Source organism: Eumetopias jubatus, unplaced genomic scaffold, assembly GCF_037043125.1.
Source record: "Eumetopias jubatus isolate StellerSeaLion01/CBP00866 unplaced genomic scaffold, mEumJub1_p1.0 scaffold_15, whole genome shotgun sequence".
In the NCBI taxonomy this organism is placed as follows: domain Eukaryota; kingdom Metazoa; phylum Chordata; class Mammalia; order Carnivora; family Otariidae; genus Eumetopias; species Eumetopias jubatus.
This window is the reverse complement of record NW_028274821.1, coordinates 65,056,136-65,066,546: the sequence shown is the minus strand read 5'-3', so window position 1 is coordinate 65,066,546 and position 10,411 is coordinate 65,056,136.

Here is a 10,411-nt window from a genome sequence, read left to right as displayed (position 1 = left end):
TAAAATTTCCATATTCATCATTTTTACTGACTGAATGAAATAACATAGAATTAACAGGCCATAAAAAACTTACTCATAGCCCTATTGTTTATTAATTATTTATGTTGCTTTCCAGGTTTCCATAATGTTTCAGTTGTGCAGCAAAATACCTTTCTACCTCCACTTTCTGGTTTTTCTTCCTTTTTTCCTTCTTTCTGTTATTTTTCTCTTCTTTGTTTTCTAGTATTAATTTTTATGAAGTAGATCATTTCATCAGAAAGTATTAACAATTGTGCGCCCTCCATAGATGTCGATAGCAAGCTGTCAGCTTTTACAATCAGCATAGAAGTAGTCCTACTTCTTCAGAGCATCAACAACACGGCCTTAAGCACTTTGATCTCTATATTTTAATCTTCCTATGTGATTATATGTAGCTCTTTAATCTCACTGAAGTATATTAGGTAAAGAGTGAGCTTTCTCAATGTCACTTCTAAGAAGAGGTCACTAAACAATAGCATCCCCCACTGTTTTTATGCCTATGGACAGGAATTATGTTTTGATATATTTTTCCTTCTTGATAATCAATTTTCCTTAAATTGGCCAATATAAGTTTTTCACCATCAAAAATGTACATTTGAAAGCTAAATTAAATTTTAATTATGCAGAAGTAAAGTGATATTTCTATAACTCAAGATGCGACCTAGTTGGAGACCATAAAATTTGGAAACCCCTATGGTTACTATGACAAATACAAATATATATTTCTATGTCTGTATACATATATTAACCTTATATTTAGGCTTTATTTTATCCTATTAGCCCCACATTATGATTTCTGGCATATATTATCTTTTCTTTTATCTGTCATTCTTCTGTCGATTCCTTTATGTTTGATATACTTACAAAGAACCCAATAGCATTCAGGAAGTATCTTCCATTTCAAGCTCTATTCCTCATATCTTTTTAATGCTTTGTTAGAATGATAAAATTCTCCAACACTAGTGAGATCTCAAAGCAGGGACCTTTTCATTTGTTTCTGCGTTCTACACTAGCATGCCCCTGACACAGAGCCATGACATGCGGTGTCAACAGTTAGTAAATTATGAGTATTCCCAGCCTTTATCTAACTCTGGCTACTGAGGAAGATGCTGGCTTAAAGTCCTCAGTCACCTGACAACTGGATTGGGCCTGGTTCTTTTGGGGGAAGAAAGCTAGAGGCAGAGAAAAGAATGGGAGAAAACAGGCTAACACTGAGGAAATCTTCAAACAGGATAGGCTGGCAGATTTTAGGGACAATTTGGGATGAAAGAAATGTGAAAGCACTTTCAGTGAAGAAAGAAATGAATGGGAAAGATTAAAAATTTAAAATATTACTGCAGTGTATATATATCTCTTCATGCTATATGAAAAATGCAAGTAAAGTATTTGTTATCTTAAGATTACTTTGTGACTGGATGTGATCACTTTAACCTTGATACCACTTAAACTAGGTAACGTGTGAATACATGGAATGTTTTTTTTCATAAGTCCATGCTGAGTATTTTCAATTTCATGATGGTTGAAGATCTTCATTGTGTTGGATCACGCAAAGGATGTGAATCTTCACCATGTGAGAATGTAGAAGTAAATTAAAGTGCTTAGACTGAATGTAAACTATCCCCAGAATATACTATGGAGACATTTGAGGGTTTTTTTTCTTAACCCATAAATCTCTGCTTTATCTTTGGAATATTTCTCCTAAAAGTGAACAAGATGCATCTAGTTAAATTTTTTTTCCCACTGATTTATACTTGTGTCTCAGTCACTTTGCTGTAAAATGGATACCAAGAAAACCTCAGCAACATAAACCATAGCATTTATTTGTCACTCACCAGAATACTGTTCACTGGGGCTCAGCTGATCGAGGCTGAGGTAAGTTGGACTCAGCTCCCACCTGCAGTTAGGTCCAGGTCTGTTCTACAAACCTCTCATGGTCTTTGAACCAGCAGCCATTCAAGGGATGTTCTTCTATGGGTGAAAGGGATAAGCTCAAAAAAAAGAAAAAAAAAACGAAGCTCAACTGTGCAAGCACAATTCAAGCCTTCATTTGCATCATGTCCACTAAAATCCCATTGATCAAAGCAATGAGTTAGCCAACCCCCAAGTCAAAGACTAGGTAAATACACGTTACCATAGCATGAGGTCATATTACTACTATGGGGAATGCAGAATTGAGATGGATTTAACTTATACATATTGCTAAATTATATTTTTATTATACATATATTACATTTCACATTATATTATATGTGAATACATTGCTAAAGCCTTTCATACTACACTCATACTCAGTAATTACCATATTTTCTGATCTTATGAAAAACACAAAGATTGTATTGGCTAGTTTCATTTCTTTAAGCCATATCCCTTCACTATGTAGACAAAGAAGACTTACTGGTATTAGAAGAGTCAGAATGAAATAATGCCTGGGAAACCTATAGACATTGTCGTTGCTTCAAAACTGTGGATGCCAAAGGGAACAAACTATAGGCAATCTCCCTAGCCATCCCATACACACACAGATGCCTGCACCACTAACTGTGGATGCTTCCAGGAAGAGGTTCCTGGCCACCCACTTCTGGAATGAAGATGATGTATTTTGGCACTGGGGAAGATACCAGTAAAAAAAAAAAAAGAAAATTCGTAATAGCAAATTTAAACCCCATGATGGAGAGGCTGATAAACCAGGAAAATCACAACTTGATTTAGAAAGCAGCAGGGAGCTAGTAGGGAGACTTAAAGAGGAAGATTGAATAGCTGGTACAATAGAAAAGAAGATTGCTTTTGCTGAAGACCATTTCGAAACTCCACAGAAACATGACTGTGCCACTAACCAGATGAAGGACTTTAGGAAGAGCCATAATAAGGTGGGAGGAAACTGCAAATCTCCCAGTTAAAAAACATGAATGAGGATTAAGACAGATACGGTCATTAGAAACAAATGGGCTGCAAGTGTTTTCATTATCAGAAAAGCTCAGCCCTCACCTTAGAGGCATCAAACGTCAGAGCCAAACAGGGGTCTTTTTGCCTTTCTGATCAAGCAAATCAGAAGAGAAACACCAGCCTACACCCCACCAGCTCCACCAGCTGCAGTCATCATAGTAGATGTTGTCTCCTTGTTTTGATTGCTATAGAAGAAATGGGGTTGTAGTTCTGTGTCTGCCTTAAGCTGTGGAACCTTGGGCTATCATTTATTGACCCTCTGCCTCAGGCATCAGCTATTCATAATTGATTTAAAACTATATAAATATATTAATATATCTACTCTCTTTGACTTGAGAGAGAATTAAAAAAATTCTGCAAGAAAGCATTAAGCTCTTCAAAGAGGTGTCATCCCATTCCAGAGTACAGTAGTTACTATTTTCATCCTGCCTCATCTTAATCAGTCTCATTAGACCAGCATTCTTAATGGATGAAATGTTTTCCCATTGAGTTCTTGGTAGAGTTCCATGTGATCACAAGCTAATCATTGCTGCTACTGTCTGAGTCTTGCTCAGTTTGCTTTTCATAGTGTACCCTGCAGTGATAGTAATGTTGGCGGTAGGGGCCAACTGATATTTTTTAAGAAGATTTATTTATTTATTAGAGAGAGAGAGAGAGAGCATGTGCCAGAGCAGGGAGGTAGGGGGTAGGGGCAGAGGGAGAGGAAGAGCATCCTCAAGCAGACTCCCCACTGAGCACGGAGCCCCATGCAAGGCTCAATCCCAGGATCCTGGTATCATGACCTGAGCTAAATCGAGAGTCGGGTGCTTAAACCTCTGAGCCATCCAGGTGCACCCTACTGATTTTTCTAACCCAGTGATGGTACACCAAAAGAAAAGGGACAATGTATTTCTGAGGGGATTTCAAATTCTGGAAGAGATCATTTCTATTTCGACAACAATTTCTAGATGACTAGCTCTTATTTCAAAGAGAGGCTCAGTTCTCAGAAAGTTCTCCTTCAGCATAATCATGAGATTATTTTTTTCTGTCTTTATCAATGATAGCACCTGGAAATGGCATGAAGGATAATTCTGCTCAGCAAAAGGTCACACTCCATAATACGATGTATATATCCAAACTCATTTTTGAGTGATCTAGCTTATACCATGCAAACTTCAATCCTTTGTTCAAGATAGAAGCCTTGTCAATACAGTATGTGAAGAGGAGACTCCAGTCATGCCTTAGAGAGCAGAAAGATTCCCTTTGAATTGAACTTTTCCCAATGAGATTATTCCAGAAGCACCATCTCAAATCACAGAGATTTTCACATATTAAAAAATTCCTTGAGATCCTGAGTATGCGGTTGCTGAAAAGAGATCCTAAGGAGGATAATAATGAGTTATAAGATAATATTTCCAATGACATTTAAAACCATAGCCAAGAGGCACCTGGGTGGCTCAGTCATTGGGCGTCTGCTTTCAGCTTGGGTCATGGTCCCGGGGTCCTGAGATCGAGCTCCACATCGGGCTCCCTGCTTGGCAGGAGGCTTGCTTCTCCCTCTCCCACTCCCCCTGCTTGTGTTCCCTCTCTCGCTGTATCTCTCTCTGTCAAATAAATAAAATAAAATCTTAAAAAAAAAAAAAAACATAGCCAAGGTAAGAGTCATTTCACATATGAAATAGACAAAAATATCTGTTAGAAAGTTTGTGGCCCAATAAGAAAATAGAAAATCACAATCATTCATGCCTATTTATGTGTAGTATTAAACAGTAAGAAATCCATTTCTTAAGATCTCCTTAAATATTAAGACTTCTAGAGTTGGCATTTACATACTCTGACAGTGATAGCCAAGTAACTTTATGATTATGTTCAACTCTGTACATTAGCTAGATAGTGGTTCCAGAGTCAGTCAGGTCTGATCATCATGCTTCCATTCACACTTGGAAGTGGAAATGAAAAGAATTTGGACTTTGGAGTCAGAGGATCAAATCTGATTTTGCTTCCCAGTTCTTAGCAAATGATTCAACCTCACTAAGCATGAGTTTCATCATCTATAAAATAAGGATAACACAGTCTATTGAATCATAAAATTAAAAGATCATGTATGCAAACTGCCCCACGTGTAGAAGTCACTCAAGATAATAAGCTCTAGAATGATAAAGATTTAATAATTCTTTTCTGGTGAAAAAACCTTCCTTAAAACGTCTTTCTAAAGAAACAAAAACTGTTTTTCTTAAAATACTTTTCCAGATGTAAGGCATGAGAACCATGAAGGCAAATAGCCTTTGCAAAAGTCCCCAATTCTTTGGCTACAGCTATAAAATTCGTGCTACAAACTGGGCACAAAAAAGTCCTTTAAAAATCTTGCAGTTTGTGATGGACCAAGTTTTATTCCAAAACTCATTTGGATAAACACGAAATTAGAGTGATTATTACCAAAGGAAAAAGAAAGAGAGAGAGAGAGAGAGAGACTACCACATTGGCCTTTCCAAGTCCTATTTGAGTTTCCTGTAGTGTGTGGTTTAGGAGAAGAATCAAGAAATCCAAACACTCAGCTAATAATCCTGGTGGATGTTGAAAAGGCCACACACTTGTCACAACTGATAACTTACTCCCCTGACAATAACTAGACTGAGGACACCCCAGTGTTCTTTTTCATAGCTGAAAGGCAAAAAACTATTGGCAGTTCCTAATTTGTTGATAGGTAATAGTCCTGGCCTGAATTTGGTTTCCTGGGTGTAGGTGATCATGTGGTACAAAGGAGGAGACATTCCCCTTTATATTTTCCAGTGTCATGACAAAGAGTGAGCACTATTTGAAATAGAAAAGACAGACTAATTTTTTGCTTCCCTTTCTTTGCCCCATTTTCCTAGCTCCTGATGCTCCTTTTCTCTTATTCCAGTCCCTCAGGTTGCCTAAAACTCCTTCAGTGAAATCCTTCTTAGTCTGTTCTTATGTCCCTAAATCCCCTTGTAATGCAAAATGAACACCTTCCCCCCATCAAAAAAAATTCCCAACAGGATATTAATTTTACAATAATCAGGGTTAAATAATTTATCCTAATAATCCCATAACCCTGAAAGTTACTTGCATTTTTTGAAAAGAATGACTAGTGCCAAAATTAATGCCTAATGAGTAGAATATAGAACGGTGTTATAAGGTATCAAGTGAATATAGGCTTTTTTTTTTTAAAGGGGGAACAAAAAAAGAATAATTAGGCTTTAGATAGATTGGCCCTTAGGGTCTGCTCCTCAAAATTGACCCGATTCTTCTGTGATTCATTCCCTCTTCAAACTCTGCTACCATCGCTTCTCTACCAATTCCACATACTTTTTTAAAATTTTTGTTATTTAAGTATAGTTGATATACAATGTTATATTAGTTTCAGGAGCACAACAGGATGATTCCACAATTCTGTACATTACACAATGTTCACCACAAGTGTAGTTACCATCTGTCACCACACAATGTTATTATGGGATTATTGACTATATTTCCTATGCTGTACTTTTCATCTCTGTGACTTAATTTATTTTATAACTGGAAGCTTGTGCCCCTTCATTCCCTTCATCTATTTTGCCCATCCTCCCCCAACCCCCTGCCTTGTGGCAACCACCACTTTGTTCTCTGTATTTATGATTCTGTTTCTGCTTTTTGTTTGTTTGTTCCTTTGTTTGGTTTGCTTGTTTTTACCCAGGAGGATTCCCATGAACACAGGGTCTCTGGCAATAGAGACAAAGACATTGATGTGAGGAGGGAACAATTTGGGCTTAGGCAATTATTAGCTAGAGGTGAGCACGTTTTTCATCTGAATATTGATCAACAACAACCACCACCTACATTGCTAATATCACATAAAAATCTGACCCGGAGATAGGAACATGGCATTTAATATTATTGCCCATTTACAAAAACAAAGCTAAATATAGGTAGAACTTGAAATCTGTCAGGGTATAGGCAAAAAGAAAGAAAAAAGGTAATTTCCCAAGCCTTTAGAAATATGTGACTGAACCGAAAGGCCTGCAAAAAGCCTCCCATTCCCATGGAACTTGAAAGGGTTCATAGGAGTCCACACACTGCCTTGTAGACAACTGCCAGGAGCTGTCACCACAATCCCAGTACAAAGGAGAAACCTGTGCTTCAGGAGGTTCAATGTTGCACCCATAGGGAAACGGTGCTGAAAATAGAATCCAAGTTTCTGACTCCTACAGCGTCCTTCACTGCAGCCTCTCCTGGGTGACCTCCAGAATATCTCAGCATCTGGTTTACCGGTTGCTGGTACCAGAAAGCACAGATGTGCACAAAAGCACATTTTAAATTGTGAGCATTTGGATTAGCTTTTGTTTATTTGACTCTCCAACATGGGTTCTTAGATCAGTAGTTCTCATTTAGAATCTGGTAATAAAAAGAGTTTCATCTTCTCTGGGTGAGCCAATGTTGAAATTTGGCTGATTCTTGCTACCAATAATGCAGCTGGGGTGAACTCAGAGTCTTGAATCCACGCTGCCACTCACTAACTATGCAATGACTTTGTGCAAATAACTCAACTTTTCTCAAATAACTCAACTTTTCTCAAATTCCTATCCTATAGAATGGTAATAATTAACATGAATCTGAAAAAGTGGTTTATGATTTGACAGTAATGTCCTCTCTCACATGGATTATTGCCAACAGCCTTATATCTGGTCTCCTGACTCCTACCCTTGCCTACCTTTCATCTATTATCAACAGAGCAGCTAGCTAGAGTAGTCCTGTTAAAACATAAGTCCTGTCGCTCTTCTGCTTAACACCTGCCCCCATACCTTCTCACCCCCTTCAGAGTAGAAGCCAAAATTCTTCATTGGCTTACATTATCTGCCACCTCCTCATTGCTTCTCTGGCCTGACCTGTCACCACTCTTACCTAGAGGATTTTGCTCCAGCAACTCTGGATGCCTCACTATTTTTTGTTAAGATTTTATCTATTTATTTGAGAGTGAAACTGAGAGAGATCACAGAGAGGGAGAGGGAGAAGCGGACTCGCTGCTGAGCAGAGAGCCCATCATGGGCTCAGTTGCAGGACCCTGAGATCATGACCTGAGCCAAAGGCAGATGCTTAACCGACTGAGCCACCCAGGCGCCCCTGGACCCCTCACTATTCCTCAGACATGCCAGAAACACCCTGCCTCAGGGCCTTTGCACTTGCTGTTTCCTCTACTTGGAAATTCTTGTCTTGAATGTTTATATGAATCACCTCCTCACCTCCCTTTAACTCTTTATTCAAAAGTTATATTCTCAGAGGGGTTTACCCTGGCTCTGCTCTCTAAAATTACAACCCACGCTCCTCCTAATGCTTCCTCTTTGCTGGTCTACTTTTCTTATTAGCATCAACTAACATATCCTACATTACTTCTTCATATGCTTTATTGTCTGTCTCTCCCACTAGAATATAAGCTCAATGTCAGCATTTTGCTCACTCATTAAATATGTGGTTTGTGGGGGGAAAAAAACCCTCAACTTCCCTGATCTGGAGTTTATTCATCTACCCTCAGGACAGTTCTGCAGCAATGCCTGGCACAGAGTAGGAACTTAATAAATGGTTGTTGAACTGATGACCGAATCTAAAAGAGCTCTCAACATTATGACCATTGAAGCATGAAAAAGGAGAAGAAGGAAGCAAAAAGAGAAAGGGAGATGTGAGGAAAGGAGAGAAAAGAATCATGTCAGAGACACTCAGGTGACAGTGATATGGATAAAAAGAACCAAGCAGCAAAAGACAACAGAAAAGGGAGCCAGCACATCATCCTCAAAAAGCCCAGGAAAGAAACAAAAAATGAAGCACAGGAAGGAAGGGCTGTTTGTCACCGTGAACACTCAGTATTTGCAAGATTTAGCTATGGTTTTATCATGAGCTCGTAGAGCACGTTCCTCAGAACCTTGGGAATCATCTCTTCTCCTGTGAATAAGCAGTTCAGCTGTTCCCTCAAGGGGTCATGGACTTGAGAGGCCTAAAGAACGTAGGATCAAATTAACCAACAGACCCATCTATTCTTCATCACCATCTATTTTCTTGAGAACCTGATTTGAACATGTATGTAATGCCAAATACTAAGATAACCACTCTAGGGCATGGTCATCATCTGGAATGTCACACTCCTCAATGCACACACACACGCAAAGAAGCACATCTTCTTACTACACAATTAATAGATTCCCAGTTTTCCTGCAATGCAAGGACCACAAAATTCTATACTTTTCTTATTCAGTGCCCAATCGGTGGAATCCTCTGAAGCGAGCAAGAATTTCCAGCATCCATACATGGGATGCTCTCCAGGGGCTCAAGAGGGACCCTTTCCCTTGCGGTTCACCCTTTATTATGATTTTTACTCCTTTTCTTTTCTGGCACCCCAGGCTTGCAGGAGCTATTTTGGTTGTCAGATAAGTTTTGCTCTGAGATGCCTTTAAAGGTCTGTTTTGAGGAAAACAGCATTCACTTTGCAACCTTCTTGGGAATTTTATTTAGTGAGAGCCTCTTCATCCCACGGATTTAAAGCATGATGGAAACTTTAGCTCATGAATCAAAACAGCCCTCCAGAGCTAAAAGCTAGCTGTATTTGCATAACAATTTAGCAGCTCCAAACAGCAAGGCAAGGTCAGGTGAAATAAATTGCCAAGGTCAGGGTTCTCTTGAAGTGGTATTGAAATTCAGAACCTGCAGTTCCCCAGTCTTCCTTACCCCAAGGATGTGTCTCCTAATCTCCTTCTAAAGGATACCGTGGCATAAAATAAATCTGCATGCGTGGTAACCACAGGCCTGCCCTTAACCCTCTCCTTTGCTTCTAATTTCAGATTCAGATCCTGGAGGAAGAGACCAAATCCTAAGCCACTGACTTCACTGCATTACTATACAAATGAAAGAACTTACTAGAAACAGTGATCTGGAGGACTCGGTCTAAACTAGAAACTGCTGTTGATCGTGCCTGAAACTCCAAAAGTATTTTGAAGCTCTTTAATTTCTTGGTCAAATAAATAATTGCTTCAAATTCAATTTTTACTTCTGAGAATCTAAAAACATAGGGAATCCTTCAAAACCGCAAAAGCCCACGTGCCCGAGAGAAGGAAGCTGAGGAGATTAAATGTGTAAATTATTCTGGCTTTGGTGCCCTTAGCGAGAAAAACCTTTAAAGCGACACACCGAAGAGAAGCTCGTTAAAGTCACAGCTTCTTAGAACCTATCCCAGTGAACCACTGGAATTCAGAATCCTCAGGCACAACTCCGAATTCGGAATTCTCCGCGGCTCAGAGTCCTGGGTCGCACGGAATTTCGCAAGCCAAGACCCGGCGCCTTTGAGGGGAGCGGACTTTCCAGGGGCGCGGGAAGCGCCACCCGGGAATCTCACCATCAGTGGGCGTTTAGCGCAGCCAAGCGACAGGCTGGCGCCAGGGCTCAGTAACAGGGAGGCGCCGGCTGAGGCGGGGAGAACTTTGCGCTC